Genomic DNA, 23913 nt, shown 5'->3' on the forward strand with positions numbered 1-23913 from the left:
CGTTCACATGACACCACTAGAAGAATAACACCACAACTTAAATATCATAACATTGAATATTACTCAACCATAGTTCACTACTAACATTTAGACTTCACCCATGTCCTCAAGAACTAAACGAACTACTCACGAGACATCATATGGAACATGATCAGAGGTGATATGATGATGAATAACAATCTGAACATAAACCTTGGTTCAATGGTTTCACTCAATAGCATCAACAACAAGTAGAAATCGATACCGGGAGAGTTTCCCCTATCAAACAATCAAGATCAAACCCAAATTGCTACGGCGGTGACGATGTCCAGCGGTGGAGACGGCGGTGATGATGGTGGAGATGATGATGATGGTGATGGAGATGATGTCCAGCTCGATGACGGTGACGATGGCGTCGATTTACCCCTCCCGGAGGGAATTTCCCCGGCGGATCTCAGCCCGCCGGAGAGCTCTTTTCTCTCTGGTGTTCTCCGCCCCACAGAGGCGGCTGTAACTCTTCGTGAGGTACCCTTTGTGGCTTAGGTCTTCGGGACGAAGGATTTCGCGAAGAAAAGGAGGCGAAAGGGGCCGTGGGGCCCCCTCACCACCAGGTGGCGCGGCCAGGCCATGGGCCGCGCCGCCCTATGGTCTGGGCCCACCTTGGGTCCAGCTGGCTCCCCCTTCTGGCTTCCTTCGTCATCTGGAAAAATAGGATTTTTGGTATAATTTCCTTCCACAGTTGATCTTCCGAAATATTGCGTTCTGACGGTGCTTTTTCCAGCAGAATCCTGGCTCCAGTGCTCGATCCTCCAATAATGATGAAACATGCAAAATAGATGAAATAACATAAGTATTATGTCCAAATATGAAATATATCAATGAATAACAGCAAATTATGATATAAAATAGTGATGCAAATTGGACGTATCAACAGCCGGCTTCCGATCCAGCTACAGACCGCAACCCGGCTGTCCGGCTGGCGGGAGTAAGGCCTAGGGAGCCGGCACGCGAAAGACGACTAAGGGAAAGAGTGAAAGCGAATTGACTTGCAACTTTTCATAAAAGTGCCGGATTGCCGAACTCGGCTCGTTCGACTGAAATACTATCGGCCTCACCCAGCGGCCCGCTCTTGATCCGGCGACGGATCGCAAGTCGGACGTACGATCGGCAAGAGCAAAGCCAAAGAGTGGGGCGGATGGGAAAAAGCGAACAAGTCGAAAGAAAGCAAGTCGGCACACAAATGATTAACAAACACATTAAAAGTGTGACATAATAAAAGGATAATAATATTCATACAGATGCCCCCGGCATTCCGGGGATTTTAACGAATTGTCTTGGCAAAAGCGAAATACAGACAGGAAAACTAAGCACCGGCTAGAGGAGGACCAGCCGGAGGAGCATCAGCGGAGCCGGCTGCCGGGTCATCCTCAGGCACGTCGTCCGCCTCCTCGTCTTCCATCTCCTCGTCCTCGTCCTCAGACGGCGGGTTCGGGTCCGGGATGAAGAGGCCCTTGTCGACGAAGTCAGCGATGGCACAGGCGCGGGCGAGCCGGGCTGTCTTGATCTCAGCCGGGAGAGCATCCTCCACGCCGGCCCGCCGGTACTCGAGCTGCCCGAGATCCACCTCGCTGTACCAGGAGAGCACGAAGGACAGTGCCATGTTGGCTCCAGCGCGCGTGGCAGACTCCTTCCAGTCGAGGAAGCGATCCGGCGCCCGCTCCAGCCAGGCGATGAGGTTGGAGAGATCCTGCGGCAACGTCTCCGCTGGCCACAGCAGCTGCATTAGCTCCTCAGCCGCCTTCCGGAGCTCCCAGCCGAGCTTGGTGATGGGCTCGACGCGGGCGGCCATGGACGCCATGTAATCTTCCATGGTGAAGTACTCCGCGCTGCCCTCGCCAGTCGCACGCCTCCTAGCCTCGCGCACAGCACCAACAGCCGCTAACGCCGCATCCTGCGCCTCCGGGAAGGCCGCTGCAAAGGAGAAACACGTCAGAAGTCTGTCAAAGCCGAAAAAAGCTGAAAAATGCGAACTTTCGAAGTCCTAAAGTAGGCCTGGCGGCAGCCGGCAAGAGCCGACTGCCCCCAGCCCGAAGAGGGAGATTCCGAAGCTCTAAAGTAAGACTGGCGGCAGCCGGCACGAGCCGACTGCCTCCAGCCCGAAGATGGAGATTTCGAAGAAAAAGCCTGGCGGCAGCCGGCACGAGCCGACTGCCCCCAGCCCGAAGAGGGAGATAGCGAAAAAACCAAAGTTTCCGCTGCCGGCCGCCTGCCCAAGCCGGCAGCCGACAGCCGAAAGCCGGCAAAGGGGAAAGAGAGAAAAATAAAAAGGCCTACCTGACAAGCCGCGATCAAGCGCGCCAATCTCCTCCACCCAGCGTTTGGCGGTGGCCGACAGCTCCGCGGACTTGGTGGTCACCTCCTCCCGAAGCACGAGCCGCTGCTTCTCAACCTCATGCAGCCGCTTGCTCAGGTCGTCCACCTTCTCCTTCTCAGCCGTCCTGAGGAGGGCAAGCTCCTTGAGGTGGTTCTCCTCAAGCCGGCGCAGCCGCCCTAGCTCCCCATCAGCCACCTTGAGCTTGGCGGCGGCAGCCCGGCCCGCCTCCTCGCTCTCGGCGCACTGAGCGCGGGCGGCCCGAAGATCCGCCTCCAGCTGCGGGACCCTGGCGGCTTCAGCTGTAAGACAGCCAGAAAAAGTGTCAGTCAACCAAGATCAAGAAAAAAGAAATCAAATCGGAAGGAAAAAGATCTTACCCTTGACGGCCTCCAGCTCGCGAGCCAAGTCGGCCCGCTCAAGCTTGGCCTTGTGGTAGCGGGTCATGACGCAGTTGTACAGGTTAGTACGCTGCTCCGTAACCGCCTAAGGAAAAAGAGAATCAGTCAACCAGACGAAACCCGGACTGGCTCCAAGCAGCCGGCCCACGCCTCGGAGGGCTACTAGGATAATAACCAAATTGCAAAAAAAAAGGGCAAAGTACTTACCTTGCTGGCTTCCTCCACCTTGGCGAGGTTGGCCGCGGTCTCAGCAGCCCTGGCCTTGAGGTTGCCCTGGAAGCTGGAGAAGAACATCTTCACCGACGCCACGCCAGGGTTTCCCTCCCGGCTGGTCACCTCGTAGGAGTCCGCGCTGAGCCACGCCTGCTCCATAGTGCCAGCCGAGCCAAGGCTGGAGTCGGAGGCAGATGCCACATGCAGAAGCCGGGCTCCCTTGGCCACGTGAAGGCCCTCCAACGGCGCCGACGGGCCCTCCATCCTCACCAACGCGCGCGAGCCGGTGTCCTCCGGGCAAGCCGGCTCGTCCCTTGCCGGCTCCTGCCTGACCGGCTCCTCCCTTGTCGGCTCCGAAGATGGAGGCGCTCCGGGCGAAGCAGTCGGCCCGGTCGGGGCAGCCGTCTCCGGCGCCTGAGGTAACCCCTCCGGGCTCTCCTCCAGCACCACCACGCTGGGCCCGGCTCCGGCTCCGGTCGCAGGCGGCGCAGCCCCGCTGGCTCCGGCTCCGGTCGAGGGCGGCATGCCCCTGCCGGCTCCAGCCGCTGGGTCCAGAAGACGAGCGCGGCGCGGGAACATGTCGTCCAGTCGGCTGGCGCGTCGGCTCACCCCGTGCGCCGCGGCCAGGCGCTGAAGCCGAGGCACAGCGAAAGAAGGTGCCCCTGCGGGAGGCAGAGTACCCGCAGGCGGCACGACGGCCGGTGGCGGCGTGGGCGCGTGCGCCGAAGGCTGCGGCGTCGGCTCCCTCCTTTGTCGCGGAGGCGGCGACACGACACGCGGAGCTTGCCGGGAGCCGCCGCCCAGGGTGAACTTGATAGGGGCCCTAGCCGAACAAATAAGAAAAAGATGAGCATAAAGAGAAAGGAAAGAAAAGGAATCAAACAAGGAGAGAAGAAAAGCTCACCCGGCCTGCTCCGGAACCTTCTTCGGCTGCTGCCGGCGCTGCTTCTTCACCTTCGCCTCCAAGGCGGCGGTGGAGGAGCAGTCGCCGACCCGCTTCTTCCCCTTGGGCGCCGAAGTCGCCGTGGTGCTAGGCGGCCTCGCGCGCAAAGGCACTGCGGGGATCGGCCCCGTGGTGGACGTCGCCGGCTCGTCGTCCTCCTGCTGCTCTGGCGAAGGAGGCGGATTGTGCTCCCCTTGGCCGCCTTGGTCAGGCGCCTGCAGCAGATCGTCGTCGCCGGCCTGGTCGCCGGCTTGGTCAGCCGGATCGGCGTGATCCGGCGTCCACCTCCTTGTCGCCAGGTCGCCATCCTCAACGTTCTGGCGGTCGAAGAGCTAGAAGACAGAAGAGATATAAGTAAGCCGCAAGCCGGAAGTCGGCGAAGAGTGAAGTCGGCCACGCAGCCGCAAGCCGGAAGTCGGCCAAAACAAGGAAACTTACCAGCTCAGGCGGCTTGTCCCGGTTGGTGGGCGCCAGCCCATAGTTCCAGGCGTCCGGCATGTTCGCCTTGGTGATGTTGTTCACCCGGCGGGCCACCTGGGCCTTGTTGAGCTCCGTCTTGGACGTCCGGGTCGGATCGAACTGGCCGGACATGTGCCCAATCTTGTGGGTGCGCAGCTGAAGCGGCAGCACCCGGCGCTCGGCGATGGTGCAGAGGAGATCCTCGGCAGTCAGCCCGCCCGCGACGGCGGCCCCCAGGAAATCCCAGAGCTGGCTCACCTCCGCGTCCGGGTCCGTCATTCGGGCGTTATAGCCCCAGTTGATCCGGCCGACTGGAGGAGCCGGATTGTACTCCGGCAGGTTGATCCGGTCGAAGCCCGGATTCTCGTTGCGCACGTAGAAGAACGACATCTGCCAGTTCTTCACCGAGTCGACAGTCGGAATCTTGGGGAAGGGCGTACCCGGCCGGGAGTAGATCGAGGCGGCGCCGCAGGTCCGCAGGTGGCCGTCGGTCGTTTGCCCTTGATGTAGAAGAGGCGGCTCCAGAAGTCAATCTCCGGCCACAAGCCGGCGTACGCCTCCATAAAGGCCACGTAGCAGCTGAGGAGGATGCAGGCGTTGGCCGGCAGGTGATGCGGCTGCAGGCCGAAGTAATCGAGGAACTGGCGGAAGAAGTTGGACGCCGGCAGGCCCAACCCGCAGTCGAAATGCGCGCCGAAGACGACGCGCTCGCCGGGCTCTGGCTTGGGCTCCGTATCCGCGCTGGGCGCCCTCGTGGTCACCGTCGACGGGATCCGGCGGAGGCACACCAGGCGCTCGATGTCGTCCTCCCTCATGTAGGACCCCCTCCAGGACCCGCTCGCGCCGACCATTGATGAAGAGGAGGAGGAAGAAGACCAAGAAAGGCGGAAGGGTGAAGAAGAACCTCGCGACGGTGGCGACGGCGGAGGACGCTCCGTTGAAACGCGGGGCCCTATGGCGCCGGCTCGTCGGAGTGGCGGCGGCGGATCGGCGGAGATGTGCTCGCCGGAGTTCGCCAGTGAGAAACGCTCGCCGGAGCAGTAAGAAGCTCGAGCGCGAGGAAGAGAGCGAGAGGAGCGGGAGCGCGAGGAAGACGAAGTGCGGGGAGTGCCGCCTCGGTACCCTCCCGCGCGGCATTTATAGCCGACCGCGGCGGACGGTTGGCCTCCAAGTGGCGATCGTGGCCACGTCCTCCGGATTAACTGCGCCATAACGCCTCCCACGACCGCTGCGGTTACTGGAAACCGCCACACCACGTCCCCCACGACCGCACCGGATCCGGAGGAGACATTGATGTGACCAGACGAACCGGCAGCAGCAGCCTGACGTCAGACCGGTCAAGTCGGGCGCAGGACCCTAGGCGGCGGAGACTCCGGCGCACTCAAGCCGGAGCCGGACATTAACTTCGAGTTGGCTCCAGACCTTTCTAGCAAGGCGGAGACATCACCAAAACTTGTAAAAAAGCAAAAGCTGCAGAAGTGAAAATAGCGGCCGGCTAGGAGCAGCCGGCCGAAACGAGCCGGATGAGGGCGCAGCCGGCAGAATGGAAATTCTCAGTCGGCCCCTCCGAGTGTCGTCAAATATATTCAAGAGATTAAGAAGCCAGGAAAACCTGCCTAGGTCCCTCTAAACGCAGGACCTTGCCAGCTTCGGGGGCTAATGTCGGGGGGAAGACCCCGGGTAGGGCAATGGGCGCGGAGCAGCCGGCTGGCCACTGGCCGGCTCGCGGCAAAGGCCGGCTGAGGAGCAGCCGGCTGGAGCCGTGGCCGGCTGGTCCGGAAGCCGGCTGGCTCTAGGTCCTAGTCGGCCTGGCTGTGGCCACCAATGCTGTAGCTGGGCCGGCTTCTACAAGCCATATCCGACTGGGGGTTTGTACCTCAGACCGACTCGATGCTGGCGAGTCTTGCACTAGAAGGAACCGGGTAGGTGGTCCGGGTTCGGAAGTCCATGCTGACTTCATCTCCCGTAAAGCGCGGGGCACTGTGGAGCAATAGTGCCACGCGCCGGACAGGCCATCATGGCGTACGCCGATCCGTACTGGCTACAGTGCTTGATGGCGACAGGGACACTTCCTCTCCATACCGCTGACTTCGGCAGCCGGATGGGACAGGCCATGAGGCCTCAACGGCTCCTGACGTCAGTGCCTCGGGAAGGAGCAGAAGCCGGAGCCGGCCAAGCCGGCCAGTAGACTATAAGGTCTTTTATGTAAAGTGCCGGTGCCTATATAAGCCGCACTACCCCCTCTCGTGCAGGGGATCACTCTTACTCCATTTTCCACCCTTAGTGCTGCCCTGTGAGAGAGATCATCATCTCCCTTAGCCTCCCAGGAGCAGCCGGACACAGCTCTAGGAGCATCATTGTATTGTGTGATCACCTTATACACTCATAGCAGGAGTAGAGGTGTTACCTCCATCGGAGGGCCTCGAACCTGGGTACGTCGCCGTGTCGCTCGTCCCCATACCCGCATCCGGATACCGCCGTGAGATCACCTAGGAACCACCTTCGTTAGCCACCCTATGGCATATGCCGTGACGATACCACGACAGTGGCATTGCCTTGGAGAGAGCTAATTTTAATTGCTCCTGAACGATACACCTCCTCAACAACATATGGTCCTTCCCATTTCGAGAGTAATTTCCCTGCAAAGAATCTGAGACGAGACCGATACAATAGGACTTTATCCCCAATATTAAATTCTCTTTTGATAATCCTTCTATGATGCCATTTTTTAACTTTCTCTTTAAAGAGTTTAGCATTTTCATAAGCTTCACTTCTCCATTCATCTAGAGAACTCAATTGCAGCAACCTCTTATTACCAGCTAATTTAGGATCTTTATTTAATTCTCTAACAACCCAATAAGCTTTGTGCTCTAGTTCTAAAGGTGAATGACAAGCTTTTCCATAAACCATTTTATAAGGTGACATTCCCATGGGATTTTTGTAAGCAGTTCTATAAGCCCATAGTGCTTCCTTCAATTTACTAGCCCAATTATTTCTAGTTTTATTAACAGTCTTTTGCAAGATAGATTTAATTTCTCTATTTGATAGTTCTACTTGCCCACTAGTTTGAGGATGATAAGCGGAAGCAATTCTATGATTAATGCCATATTTAGCAAGAGTTTTTCTAAAACCACCATGAATAAAATGAGAACCTCCATCAGTCATAATATATCTAGGAACTCCAAATCTAGGAAAAATAATATCTAAAAGCTTTAAAGAGGTCTCACCATCAGCGCTTTTTGTAGGTATGGCTTCCACCCATTTAGTAACATAATCAACAGCAACAAGTATATGAGTGTTACCTTCTGAAGAGGGAAAAGGTCCCATGAATTCAAATCCCCAAAAATCGAACGGTTCAATAACAAGAGTATAATTCATAGGCATTTCATTGCGTCTGGAGATATTACCAACCCTTTGGCATTCATCACAAGATAAGATAAACTTCCTTGCATCTTTGAAGAGAGTTGGCCAATAAAAACCTGATTGTAGAACCTTTTGCGCGGTTCTATCTCCGGCGTGATGTCCTCCATAAGCACTACCATGACATTTACTCAATATCTCTTGCTGTTCATATTCGGGAACACATCTTCGCAGAATACCATCCACTCCTTCTTTATATAAGTGTGGGTCATCCCAGAAATAATGCCTCAAGTCATAAAAGAATTTCCTCCTTTGCTGGGCTGAAAAGGTTGGAGGCAAGTACTTGGAAACAATAAAGTTAGCATAATCAGCATACCAAGGACTGTCTCGCGAGCTCACCTTTATTACAGCCAATTGTTCATTTGGAAAACTATCATTAACAGGAACAGGATCATAAGCAATATTTTCCAATCTAGACAAATTATCAGCAACAGGATTATCAGCACCTTTCCTATCTACAATATGTAAATCAAATTCTTGCAACAGAAGCACCCATCTAATAAGTCTTGGCTTAGCATCTTTCTTTTGCATAAGGTATCTGATTGCAGCATGATTAGTATGAATAGTAACTTTTGAATCAACAATATAAGATCTAAACTTATCGCAAGCAAAGACTACAGCTAACAATTCTTTTTCAGTAGTAGCATAATTTCTTTGAGCAGCATCAAGGGTTTTACTAGCATAATGAATAACATTCAATTTTTTATTTACTCGCTGTCCAAGAACAGCGCCTACAGCAAAATCACTAGCATCACACATAATTTCAAATGGTAAGTTCCAATCAGGAGGTTCAACTATAGGAGCAGTTGTTAAGGCTTTCTTGAGAGTTTCAAAAGCTTCCTTACAATCATCATCAAAAACAAATGGTACATCTTTTTGAAGAAGATTAGTAAGAGGCTTTGAAATCTTGGAGAAGTCTTTAATAAACCTCCTATAAAACCCAGCATGACCAAGAACACTACGAATACCTTTAACATCCCTAGGATAGGGCATCTTCTCAATTGCTTCAACTTTAGCTCTATCAACTTCAATACCTCTCTCGGAAATTTTATGTCCCAATACAATTCCTTCATTAACCATAAAGTGGCATTTCTCCCAATTAAGAACAAGGTTAGTTTCCTCACATCTCTGCAAAACTTTATCGAGGTTCCGCAAGCAATTATCAAAATAATTCCCATAGACAGAAAAATCATCCATGAATACCTCTACAATACTCTCGCAAAAGCCATGAAAAATAGCAGACATGCATCTTTGAAAAGTAGCAGGAGCATTACATAAACCAAAAGGCATACGTCTATAAGCATAAGTTCCATCGGGACAAGTGAAAGTGGTTTTCTCTTGATCCTTAGTTTTAACAGCAATGTGTGAAAACCCAGAATAACCATCAAGAAAGCAAAAATGAGTATTTTTAGATAACCTTTCTAACATTTGATCAATAAAAGGCAAAGGGTAATGATCTTTTTTAGTAACCTTATTAACTTTAAGATAATCAATGCACATTCTATACCCTACAACTACTCTTTGAGGTATGAGCTCATCATTATCATTAGGCACAACAGTCATTCCTCCTTTCTTAGGAACACAATGCACAGGACTAACCCATCTACTATCAGCAATAGGATATATAATACCAGCTTCAAGAAGTCTTAATACCTCATTTTTTACCACATCCTTCATCTTAGGAATTAGACGACGCTGAGGTTCAACAACAGGCTTCGCATCATCTTCCATATTAATGGCGTGTTGGCAAATAGAGGGAGAAATCCCCTTCAAGTCATCAAGAGTGTAGCCAATAGCACCTCGGTGTTTCTTCAATATTTCCAATAACCTTTCTTCTTTAAACTCTGTAAGCTTAGAACAAATAATAACATGATATATTTTCTTATCATCAATATGAGCATATTTAAGATTATCAGGCAATGGTTTTAAATCAAAAACAGGATCTTCCTTTGCTGGCGGTGTTGTACCCAGATCTTCTATCGGTAAATCATGCTTAAGAATAGGTTGACGAAGGAAAATTTCATCAAGCTCATCTCTTTCTTCCCTAAAAACTTCACTCTCGCTATTATCCAAATGTTGCTGCAAAGGATTATTAGGAGCAAGAGCAATAGATGCACACTGTTCAACTTTAAAATCATTATTAGGCAAATCAGCTTTATAAGGAGTTTTGGTAAATTTAGAGAAGTTAAACTCATAAGATTCACCAGCAAATTTAGTCAAAATTTTCTCTTTCTTGCAATCTATAATAGCTCCACAAGTATTCAGAAAAGGTCTACCAAAAATGATAGGACAATATTTACTAGCAGCAAAACCAAGTACCAAAAAGTCAGCAGGATATTTAATCTTACCGCATAGAACTTCCACATCTCGAACAATACCTATTGGAGAGATAGTTTCTCTATTAGCTAGCCGAATAACCACATCAATATCTTCAAGTTCACAAGAACCAATTTCGTGCATAATCTCCATGTAAAGCTCATAAGGAATAGCACTAATACTTGCACCAATATCACATAAACCATAATAACAATGATCTCCAATTCTAACAGATAACATAGGAACACTAGCTTTCTTAGACTTATTAGGATGTGAAACAATATTAGAAGCATCTTCACAGAAAATAATATGACCATCCTCCACATTTTCAGTCACAAGATCTTTAACTATTGCAACAGCAGGTTCAACTTTTATTTGTTCTTTAGGTTCTATAGGTCTCTTTTCACTTTTATGAACCGCACTATTTATAACAGAGTACTCCTTCATTTTAGTAGGGAAATGAGTTTTTTCAATATAAACTTCAGGAATAACATGATCAACAGTTTCAACTACAACACATTTATTAATAGATGAATCAATTTTATCTTTATACGATTCATGATACTTATCAAAATTCTTCTTAGGCAGTTCATAATGAGAGGCAAAATCTTTATAAAGATTTGCAGCAACTTGAGAATCAAGACCATAAGTAGCACTCATATTACGAAATTTATTAGTATCCATAAAAGCTTCAATGCATTTATAATCATAATTTATACCTGATTCTCTATCTTTGTCATTCTCCCATCCTTCAGTATTTTCCTGGATCCGATTAAGAAGGTCCCTTTTAAACTCTTCTTTGTTGCGTGTAAATGATCCAGAACAAGAAGTATCCAGCAAGGTCTTGTCTTCAAAAGAAAGTCTTGCATAGAAATTATCAATAATAACATTACCAGGAAGCTCATGAATGGGGCATTTGAGCATTAAAGACTTCAATCTCCCCCACGCTTGGGCAATACTCTCTCCATCATGAGGCCAAAAATTATATATGCGGTTCTGATCCTTGTGAATTTCACTTGGAGGATAGAACTTAGAATAAAATCGGGGCACAATATCATCCCATTCAAGAGAATCCCCATTATCTAGTAATTTATACCAATGCGCCGCTTTACCAGACAGCGATATAGAGAATAGTTTCTTCCTCACTTCATCCATAGCAATATCTGCATACTTGAATAAACCGCATAATTCATGTAAGAACAGTAAATGATCTCCAGGGTGAACAGTTCCATCCCCTGTATAACGGTTATCCACTACACGTTCAATAATTTTCATAGGTATTTTGTATGGTATCTCTTCCTCACCTGGCGCCTCATCCACTACCTTTGCAGTAGTGGTAGATTTTCCAAATAAAAACTCAAGAGAAGATCTCTCCATAATGAATTATGGCAGCAGGCAGAAATAAAATCAGCACAAACAGTAGAAATTTCCCTTACCGATTCCACTTACCAATAGCGCTTCACTCCCCGGCAACGGCGCCAGAAAATAGTCTTGATGACCCACAAGTATAGGGGGTGTATCGTAGTATCTTCGATAAGTAAGAATGTCGATCCCAACGAGGAGCAGAAGGTGTTGACAAGCAGTTTCGATGATGGATTCACTGTAAATGCTCACAGACAAGTATTCAGGGGTTTTTGATGTAGCAGATGAATAAAGTACGAGTAAGTAAAATGCGAGAGTAACAATTGCAACGAGTGGCCCAATCCTTTTTAGCACAAAGGACAAGCCGGTTTGTTTACTTATAATGACCAAACGTTTCTGAGGACACACGGGATTTTAGTCTAGTGCTTTCGCTAGATACGGCTAATTAATCTTCATTGTTTTGATAAGTGTTGTGTGGGTGAACCTGTGCTAATGTACCGCCCTTCCTAGGACTAATACATACTTGTGATTATACCCCTTGCAAGCATCCGCAACTACAAGAAAGTAATTAAGATAAATCTAACCACAGCCTTAAACTCTGAGATCCTGCTATCCCTCCTGCATCGATATACCAACGGGGGTTTAGGTTTCTGTCACTCCGGCAAAAACCGCAATTGGCAAACGAGTACAAGATGCATTCCCCTAGGCCCATAAAGGTGAAGTGTCGTGTAGTCGACGTTCACACGACACCACTAGAAGAATAACACCACAACTTAAATATCATAACATTGAATATTACTCAACCATACTTCACTACTAACATTTAGACTTCACCCATGTCCTCAAGAACTAAACGAACTACTCACGACACATCATATGGAACATGATCAGAGGTGATATGATGATGAATAACAATCTAAACATAAACCTGGGTTCAACGGTTTCACTCAATAGCATCAATAACAAGTAGAAATCAACACCGTGAGAGTTTCCCCTATCAAACAATCAAGATCAAACCCAAATTGCTACAGCGGTGACGATGTGCAGCGGTGGAGACGGCGGTGATGATGATGAAGATGATGATGATGGTGATGGAGATGATGTCCAACTCGATGGCGGTGACGATGGCGTCGATTTCCCCCTCCGGGAGGGAATTTCCCCGGCGGATCTCAGCCTGCCGGAGAGCTCTTTTCTCTCTGGTGTTCTCCGCCTCGCAGAGGCGGCTGTGACTCTTCACGACCTATCCCCTGGAGCTTAGGTTTTCGGGACGAAGACGTTCGCGAAGAAAAGGAGGCGAGAGGGGGCTGTGGGCCCCCTCCTCACAGGGCGGCGCGGCCAGGCCTTGGGCCGCGCCGGCCTATGGGGTGGGCCCACCTCGGGTCCCCTCGGCTCCCCCTTCTGGCTCCCTTCGTCATCTGGAAAAATAGGATTTTTCATATAATTTCCGTCAACTGTTGATCTTCCGAAATATTGCATTCTGACGGCGCTTTTTCCAGCAGAATCCTGACTCCGGTGCGCGATCCTCCAATAATCATGAATCATGCAAAATAGATGAAATAACATAAGTATTATCCCCAAATATGAAATATATCAATGAATAATAGCAAATTATGATATAAAATAGTGATGCGAATTGGACGTATCAGCGGCATCAAGAGTTTTACTAGCATAATGAATAACATTCAACTTTTTATTTACTCGCTGTCCAAGAATAGCGCCTACAGCAAAATCACTAGCATCACACATAATTTCAAAAGGTAAGTTCCAATCAGGAGGTTCAACTATAGGAGAAGTTGTTAAGGCTTTCTTTAGAGTTTCAAAAGCTTCCTTACAATCATCATCAAAAACAAAAGGTACAACTTTTTGAAGAAGATTAGTAAGAGGTTTTGATATCTTGGAGAAATCTTTAATGAATCTCCTATAGAACCCAGCATGACCAAGAACACTACGAATACCTTTAACATCCCTAGGATAGGGCATCTTCTCAATTGCTTCAACTTTAGCTCTATCAACTTCAATACCTCTCTCGGAAATTTTATGTCCCAATACAATTCCTTCATTAACCATAAAGTGGCATTTCTCCCAATTAAGAACAAGGTTAGTTTCTTCACACCTCTGCAAAACTTTATCAAGGTTTCGCAAGCAATTATCAAAAGAATTCCCATAGACAGAAAAATCATCCATGAATACCTCTACAATATTCTCGCAAAAGCCATGAAAAATAGCAGACATGCATCTTTGAAAAGTAGCAGGAGCATTACATAAACCAAAAGGCATACGTCTATAAGCATAAGTTCCATAGGGACAAGTGAAAGTGGTTTTCTCTTGATCCTTAGTTTTAACAGCAATTTGTGAAAACCCAGAATAACCATCAAGAAAGCAAAAATGAGTATTTTTAGATAACCTTTCTAACATTTGATCAATAAAAGGTAAAGGGTAATGATCTTTCTTAGTAACCTTATTAACTTTCTGATAATCAATGCACATTCTATACCCTACAACTACTCTTTGGGGTATGAGCTCATCATTATCATTAGGCACAACAGTCATTCCTCCCTTCTTAGGAACGCAATGCACAGGACTAACCCATCTACTATCAGTAACAGGATATATAATACCAGCTTCAAGAAGTTTTAATACCTCATTTCTTACCACATCCTTCATCTTAGGAATTAGACGACGCTGATGTTCAACAACAGGCTTTGCATCATCTTCCATATTAATGGCATGTTGGCAAATAGAGGGAGAAATCCCCTTCAAGTCATCAAGAGTGTAGCCAATAGCTCCTCGGTGTTTCTTCAATATTTCCAATAACCTTTCTTGTTCAAACTCTGAAAGCTTAGAACTAATAATGACAGGATATATTTTCTTATCATCAATATGAGCATATTTAAGATTATCAGGCAATGGTTTTAAATCAAAGACAGGATCTTCCTTTGGTGGCAGTGTTGTACCCAGATCTTCTATAGGTAAATCATGCTTAAGAATAGGTTGACGAAGGAAAATTTCATCAAGCTCATTTCTTTCTTCCCTAAAAACTTCGCTCTCACTATTCTCCAAATGTTGCTGCAAAGGATTATTAGGAGCAAGAGCAATAGATGCACACTGTTCAACTCTAAAATCATTATTAGGCGAATCAGCTTTATAAGGAGTTTTGGCAAATTTAGAGAAATTAAACTCATAAGATTCACCAGCGAATTTAGTCAAAATTTTCTCTTTCTTGCAATCTATAACAGCACCACAAGTATTTAGAAAAGGTCTACCATAAATGATAGGACAATACTTACTAGCAGCAGAACCAAGTACCAAAAAGTCAGCAGGATATTTAATCTTACCGCATAGAACATCCACATCTCGAACAATACCAATTGAAGAAATAGTTTCTCTATTAGCTAGCCGAATAACCACATCAATATCTTCAAGTTCACAAGAACCAATTTCGTGCATAATCTCCGTGTAAAGCTCATAAGGAATAGCACTAATACTTGCACCAATATCGCATAAACCATAATAGCAATGATCACCAATTCTAACAGATAGCATAGGAACACTAGTTTTCTTGGACTTATTAGGATGTGAAACAATATTAGAAGCATCTTCACAGAAAATAATATGACCATCCTCCACATTTTCAGTCACAAGATCTTTAACTATTGCAACAGCAGGTTCAACCTTTATTTGTTCTTCAGGTTCTATAGGTTTCTTTTCACTTTTATTAACAACACTATTTATAACAGAGTACTCCTTCATTTTAGCAGGGAAAGGAGTTTTTTCAATATAAGCTTCAGGAATAACATGATCAACAGTTTCAACTACAACACATTTATTTATAGATGAATCAATTTTATCTTTATACGGTTCATGATACTTATCAAAGTTCTTCTTAGGCAATTCATAATGAGAGGCAAAAGCTTTATAAAGATTTGCAACGACTTGAGAATCAAGACCATAAGTAGCACTAATATTACGAAATTTATCAGTATCCATAAAAGCTTCAATGCATTTATAATCATATTTTATACCTGACTCTCTATCTTTGTCGTTCTCCCATCCTTCGATTCTCCCTGGATCCGATTAAGAAGGTCCCTTTTAAACTCTTCTTTGTTGCGTGTAAATGATCCAGAACAAGAAGTATCCAGCAAGGTCTTGTCTTGAAAAGAAAGTCTTGCATAGAAATTATCAATAATAATATTACCAGGAAGCTCATGAATGGGGCATTTGAGCATTAAAGACTTCAATCTCCCCCACGCTTGGGCAATACTCTCTCCATCATGAGGCCAAAAATTATATATGCGGTTCCGATCCTTGTGAATTTCACTTGGAGGATAGAACTTAGAATAAAATTAGGGCACAATATCATTCCATTCAAGAGAATCCCCATTATCCAGTAATTTATACCAATGCGCCGCTTTACCAGGCAGCGATATAGAGAATAGTTTCTTCCTCACTTCATCCATAGCAATACATGCACACTTGAATAAACCGCATAATTCATGTAAGAACAGTAAATGATCTCCAGGATGGACAGTTCCATCCCCTGTATAACGGTTATCCACTACATGTTCAATAATTTTCATAGGTATTTTGTATGGAACTTCTTCCTCACCTGGCGCCTCATCCACTACCTTTGAAGTAGTAGTAGATTTTCCAAATAAAAATTCAAGAGAAGATCTCTCCATCATGAATTATAGCAAAGAGTAGGAATAAAATCAGCACTAACAGTAAAAGTTTCCCTTACCAATTCCACTTACCAATAGCGCTTCACTCCCCGGCAACGGCGCCAGAAAATAGTCTTGATGACCCACAAGTATATATAGGGGGTGTATCGTAGTATTTTCGATAAGTAAGAATGTCGATCCCAACGAGGAGCAGAAGGTGTTGACAAGCAGTTTCGATGAAGGATTCACTGTAAATGCTCACAGACAAGTATTCAGGGGGGTTTGATGTAGCAGATGAATAAAGTACGAGTAAGTAAAATGCGAGAGTAATAATTGCAGCGAGTGGCCCAATCCTTTTTAGCACAAAGGACAAGCCGGTTTGTTTACTTATAATGACCAAACGTTCTTGAGGACACACGGGAATTTAGTCTAGTGCTTTCGCTTCATATAGCTAATTAATCTTCATTGTTTTGATAAGTGTTGTGTGGGTGAACCTATGCTAATGCACCACCCTTCCTAGGACTAATACATACTTGTGATTATACCCCTTGCAAGCATCCGCAACTACAAGAAAGTAATTAAGATAAATCTAACCACAACCTTAAACTCTGAGATCCTGCTATCCCTCCTGCATCGATATACCTACGGGGGTTTAGGTTTCTGTCACTCCGGCAACCCCGCAATTAGCAAATGAGTACAAGATGTATTCCCCTAGGCCCATAAAGGTGAAGTATTATGTAGTCGACGTTCACATGACACCACTAGAAGAATAACACCACAACTTAAATATCATAACATTGAATATTACTCAACCATAATTCACTACTAACATTTAGACTTCACCCATGTCCTCAAGAACTAAACGAACTACTCACGAGACATCATATGGAACATGATCGGAGGTGATATGACTATGAATAACAATCTGAACATAAACCTTGGTTCAATGGTTTCACTCAATAGCATCAATAACAAGTAGACATCAATACCGGGAGAGTTTCCCCTATCAAACAATCAAGATCCAACCCAAATTGTTACAGCGGTGACGAGGTGCAGCGGTGGAGACGGCGGTGATGATGATGGAGATGATGGTGATGGTGATGGAGATGATGTCCAGCTCGATGACGGTGACGATGGCGTCGATTTCCCCCTCCGGGAGGGAATTTCCCCGGCGGATCTCAGCCTGCCGGAGAGCTCTTTTCTCTCTGGTGTTTTCCGCCTCGCAGAGGCGGCTGTGACTCTTCGCGACTATCCTCTGGAGCTTAGGTTTTCGGGACGAAGATGTACACGAAGGAGAGGAGGCCAGAGGGGGCTGTGTGCCCCCTCCTCACAGGGCGGCGCGGCCAGGGCAGGGCCCGCGCCGGCCTATGAGGTGGGCCCATGGCGGCCCTCCTCGGCTCCCCTTCTGGCTCCCTTCATCTTCTGGAAAAATAGGATTTTTCATATAATTTCCTTCAATTGTTGATCTTCTGAAATATTGCATTCTGACGGCGCTTTTTCCAGCAGAATCCTGACTCCGGTGCGTGATCCTCCAATAATCATGAAACATGCAAAATAGATGAAATAACATAAGTATCATCTCCAAATATGAAATATATCAATGAATAACAGCAAATTATGATATAAAATAGTGATGCAAAATGGATGTATCAGGTAGCTGAAAATACATATGAAGTGTACTGCATAACACACTTTGTACCAGGTTACCACAACAGCACATATCAGGTTTATGCAGACCCCCCCAATGAAACTTACAGATGCACATGCTGCAAATTTGAAAGAGATGGCATCGTCTGCTGTCACATCCTAAAGGTAAAAAAAGCTAGACCTTACTTTCTAGATTGTTTGTGTGCGGTTGCCTGCTAAAAAAACATTGATGATTTCTTTGTAGAGAATAATACTAAAAATGACATTCAAATGCAGGCCATGGTTCAACTAGGTGTTTGTCAGATGCCGCTAGCATATGTGTTGCGCAGGTGGACATGGAGTGCTGAAGAAAACCTAGTGGAAGAATTACCAGGACAACCAGCTGTTATGCCAGAGGAATCTATGAAGAAGATGTGGCTAGCAGTAACATGCAATGAATTCAAAGGCCTAGCGCTTTGCGGGAATGAAACCGAAGATGGCAGGAAGATAATTCGGAACCACATGAAATCAATCAAGAAAGACTTGGCTTCACTGAAAAGAGAAACAGAAAAAAGAGCAAAGAAGGCATCTGCTTCAAGCGATGCAAGGAAGGCAACACAATCTGCTCCAGCCCAAACAACAAACACCAATTGTCATACGCAGCAGGTGCCTCCAGAAGAAGGTACCTCTTGTCCGAAACCACGACAAACTAACCGTCAAAAGAAACCTACAGGACCATCGTCAAGCACAAATCCAGCGGTGCATGCCACAACTCTACCTACTACAAAAGCAACAGAAGGTTCACATCCAATTGCAGCTAAACAAACTTCAGAAACTTCAGAAGCTAGTAATATCCATGATCCTCGCGTATCAAATACTAAAGGGAGAAAGCGCAAGCAAGCATATCAGAAACCACTGGACATAGGGAGAAAAGAAGTACGCGTCTGCAAACAATGTGGCTCCACTCAATTCCAGTCCAGCACTAAAAAACCTGATCCTTGTATTCATTACTACTGTGCTTCAGTTATTATTGTCCGTGTGTTTGAACGCAAGTACTAGACATTTTTGTAATATTTATTATTGGAATCCCAAGAAAAAATGGATGTGACTGTACCTTTTAGGTCCTCCAACTGACCTACCAGATTATTTGTTCCTACCTATGAGATTTTCATAGAGTACCTACCAGTTTATTTGTTCCTACCTATGAGATTTTCATAGAGTACCTACCAGATTATTTGTTCCTACCTATGATATTTACATAGAGTACCTACCAGATTATGATGCTAAAAATGTATATGGCACAACCTTTTTAGGCTCTTGAACTGACCTGCCAAAATTATTTGCGCCTACCTATGAGATTTCCATATAGAACCTGCCAGTACCTAACACTGACCTGCCAACTTAGTTGTACCAAGCTATGACATTTACATACAGTACATACCAGGTTCTGAATACATAAGTGTACCTACCGAATCATTAACTTGGAGGGGGGAGGGGGTATCTACTTGTCAGTGCTGTACTGGCCTCCTAATGCAAAAAAATGCCTCCACTTACTGAGATATTAACCTACTGTGTACTTCGCAAATTTATTTCCATAAAACTATATTGACATGTAGAAAAAAACTTGATAGTTCTATAGAAGAAAATTCTCTGGATAAATAGGGTAGGTGTATTACCGGACAACATTGTTGAACAAATTCCACTTCCAGTTTTCTTTCTCTTTGTTGAAATCGGTTGTCAACCACCTGTGAGGTAACACCCTCCGTAGCTTAGGCACATCATCTTTCGCAAGTGGAGGAACGTTCTGTCCATCCCATTTCTCAACATTGTATATGGCATGATACCCACAATCAAAACTGCCAAAAACAAAAAGAAAGCCACATATTAGAAAAATCCAACATGAAACGGGGGAGGAATTTTTTTATGGTGCGTCCTACAAAAAAACAAAGACATGGTAAACACAGACGAGAAAAACCTGTGACTTACATGGTTGCCTGAATTGGAACACTTATAATTTTCAAATCCCAATTCTGAATTTGAACCTTAGATGTGTTGTAGTGTATCTTCCAGATTGACTTGATCCTACTGATTAGAGCATTTGCATGGCTTATTAGAGTTTCATCACCTTCACCCCGCATTGAATCAAGTGCTTCGAACCTTTCAGCTTGAAAGTTCATATGCAAGGAGTACCAATGATTGCCTTCCTTTTGCTACCTTGTCATCTCTTGCAAAACAGGGAATGAAATCTGAAATGGATAACATACATGAGGAGAAAAGGTTAACAAAAATGAGCAAAAGAAAAAGAAAACAGATCTAAGTACATGAAAAAAAAGAGAAACATACCAATTTCATCACGCTTAGTGAATAATCCTTGGTCCTCTTGAATAGAGAAACAACCGCTTTCTTCTCGAAATCCCCATTCATAAGGTAGACAGAAATTTGGTAAGGCACTATCAATTTTCCCTCGACAGTGTTAGTACACCGCAGGTACTCTATGGCAACTTCCATGCAATGATTAGACAGTTCACCTCTGCCATGAATTGAATTTGCTAAATCACTCGTGTAAGCAAAACTGTCATTGTATTTTATTATCTGGTACCTGATATAGAAAAACAGAACCAAAACCACACACAACTTAGCCACCCACTAAACAGCTAACCCAAAAAAATGAAGCTATAGCTACAACAAAAAGGGCATATTTAAAAAAAATCTTCTAAACTTACATCCTTATGTTTGATTTGACTGGCCTCTGATGCTTGTTGCTAAGCATAATCTTCTGGTAGATTTCTTCTTGTTCAGCAGTAACTTTGATTGAGCTGTCAAAAGGTGATTGCATGTAATGTGATGACTTCTTCACTCTAGTTTTATGCGGGTACACCTTCGGAGTTGCACTGTGAACATTAGTTTCCCCTTTTGATGCGAGGGGAGCTGCATCAATTTGAAGTTTTCGCTTCCTTGCTATGAATGCCTTTGATAACTCCTCATACCTTGCAAGCTCTGCCATACCATTTTCACTTAGATGAACAGTTTTCCCTGCCATGACATCTTGTACCTCCTCAGATAATTGGATTTGTTCAAAATCATCACCACTTGATGCTTCATCTTGAGTTCCAGTTATTTGACCTATCAGATAAAAATGAAAAGACAAAAAAATGAGATTAGCCTATAATGAAATACAAATAACTAGAAAAATAAACATGAGTAGTTGGCATAATTAGGTGCTGCAAAGTACCTTCTGGTTCTGGTTCTGGTTCAGCCCAAGCCAGTGGTACTGCAAAATTAGGTGCTGCAATATTGGGTGTAACATCATCAACAGCCACCGGTTTCAAAGGTACTACATAACTAGGTGCTGCATCCTCGTATTTGTCAAACTCATCCTCTTGAATATCACCGTCTGCGGATTCCTGGGAGCTAAAGCCAAGATGAAAGCCTGGAGGTGTGAACATACCAATACGGTTGTCCCTAACAGCTCCACTTGATCCACCCTTTGCATTTTCCACTGTTTTCCTTTTCGCAGGCCTCTCTTCTATTGAGCTTGATTTCTGTGCAGCAAACCTTGATAGTCCTCCCATTTTCTTCACAGATTCAGAAAATTTCCTAACTGCATCTTCAACTTCAGGTGGCACGAAAATAGGTCCACGTTTCATTAACCCAGGAATACCTAAGTTAGCGCCAACAAGAGGAGACACTCTCAAATGTGTTCCATAGCCTGCAGTGAACTGCGTCTGTGCTACTGGAGAGGACACAATTGATTTGCATGACTTTGCATCAAGGTGTGATGCCTGAGCTTCAATGACATTTGGAGAGATTGGAATAGCGTTCTCTTTTGTTCCGCCTTCTTCTACTGACGAGCACTTCTTATCGCTAGAACTACTCGGAACATAACTTGTGCCTTGCTGCATTGTGACAGTAGGAGAAATTGCAATGGCAGTTATCAGAGAGTTGCCATCACCAACAGTGTAGCTACCATCCTTTTGATCTCGTTGGGTAGTAACAGTTGGTGATAGAACGATTGCTGTGCTTGAGGACTTCCCATCTTCTGGTAATGCTGATTCAGTGATAACATCATTGCCACCAACCTTAATAGAAGCAAGCCTTGGAGACTTCCTTGATGGTGTAGTTGCTGCTTTAGCTTGGCATTTCCTATATGTTCAACATGAAAAAGATCAACATTTCCAGAAAAACTGATACACATGGTCATGGTTATCCTCTTTGGAGTTATGCAAAAACAAAAAACTAATTGAAACCTTTTCTTTGGAGTTTGATTTGATACTACTGGAGGCACATGGTCATCCTCCAAAATCCCACTGTTTGTTGACCCTTCAATGATGACATCCTTGCCTTTCGATTCAATATTACCACTGCTTGGAATTATATGATCATCAACAATATCCCTGCATCAAAAACAAAAAAAAGACAGGAAAACGTTACTTACTACCCAGATTATGTACACACAAAAATATCATGGTAAGTCAATGATTCCTACCAGGTTTATCTGGTTCAACTATCATATTATTAAGCATTAACCACACATGTTCCCCAAACTAACAGGTTCTTCAGAGGAATATACTGATATCAGGTGTTCATATATAGATAATGCAAAGTTACCATATTATATATGCAAACTTATCATGTTAATACAGAAATAACTACCAAATTTTATATGGTCCAACTATCACATTATCTAGCATTAACTACCAGGTCCTTCATGGTCTCCTTGAGACCTAAAAATCCACAGTTTCTCATGCATGTAAACCAGATAAAAACAAATGTAAAACCAAAAAAAATACCTTTCCTGAATGGTTTCCAAACCTTGTTTTCCATGGTCAGGTACTGCTACTACTGCTACTACATTCTTGATCCTACTATTTGCAATTGTTTCAGAAGATGATGGAAACCCAGACTCTTTCATCTTTTTAGAATTGCTAAGACTTGCTGCGAGATGTGCTGCACTACCCCTGATTCTGTCATCATCTTGTGGAGTCGACTCAAAAGGTGATTCACTTTCATTCCCGCCACCATTCACTTCATCAGATCCATCCAAATCACTGAAGGACGGTACATTTATTTATGAGTGCATAGCAGGAGGAGATGCACTACTAAATTTAACTTCCTGAAGTTTCTTCTCCATTTCAACAGCAGGAGATAGATTAGCTTGGCTTGTAGTTCCATCTTGCTGACCTCCATTCCTTGTGATAACAACAGGCGACGCAAGCATCTTCTTCTTTGCATGACCAGTTGCACATCCAAGTTTCCTAGTGGCAGGTACATTTTTAGATGTATGATTCTCGTGTGCATCATGTTCAGATACCTCTGTGTCAACATCTTCATGATACGAATCAGCATCATCATCACTTGATTCTCCGTCGCTACATTGTGTCAATCCTTGAACAAGACTGCTCAATAGACCATTAAGGCTTGATGCAAAGTTCTGCATTAAACTGAAAGCTTTCACCCGTTGCTGCAAAAATAAAAGGAAAAAAGCTAAAATATGTGAGTACAGAATTGAGCATGAAAATATGAAGGTGCAGACACAAAAAAAAGCAAAAGACTAGCCAGCATCGCCTTTAGCAAAAAGCACGAAAACAGCAAAAAGCGCGTGTTCACAATTAGCTACCTTTTGTGTACAACTGGGATGCGTATTAAGCTTCATCCAGGAATTAAATCCATTTGGACCACCGAAAAGACCCATTTCAAGGGCGCCAACATCTTTATACTCATCCTTCAACTGAAAACAAATGAAATGACAAATACAGTGAGCAAAAAAAATTCAGAGAAGTACATGCATTCGAGTAAAAACTGCATGGAGAAGTTGTATGACACGCGTACAGCACGCGACCGTTGGGAACCCCAAGTGGAAGGTGTGATGCGTACAGCAGTAAGTTTCCCTCAGTTAGAAACCAAGGTTTATCGAACCAGTAGGAGTCAAGAAGCACGTTGAAGGTTGATGGTGGCGAGATGTAGTGCGGCGCAACACCAGGGATTCCGGCGCCAACGTGGAACCTGCACAACACAAACCAAGTACTTCGCCCCAACGAAACAGTGAGGTTGTCAATCTCACCGGCTTGCTGTAACAAAGGATTAGATGTATAGTGTGGATGATGATTGTTTGCAGAAAACAGTAGAACAATATTGCAGTAGATTGTATTTCAGTAAAGAGAATTG

This window comes from Lolium perenne, chromosome 6 (assembly GCF_019359855.2).
Source record: "Lolium perenne isolate Kyuss_39 chromosome 6, Kyuss_2.0, whole genome shotgun sequence".
NCBI classification, from domain to species: domain Eukaryota; kingdom Viridiplantae; phylum Streptophyta; class Magnoliopsida; order Poales; family Poaceae; genus Lolium; species Lolium perenne.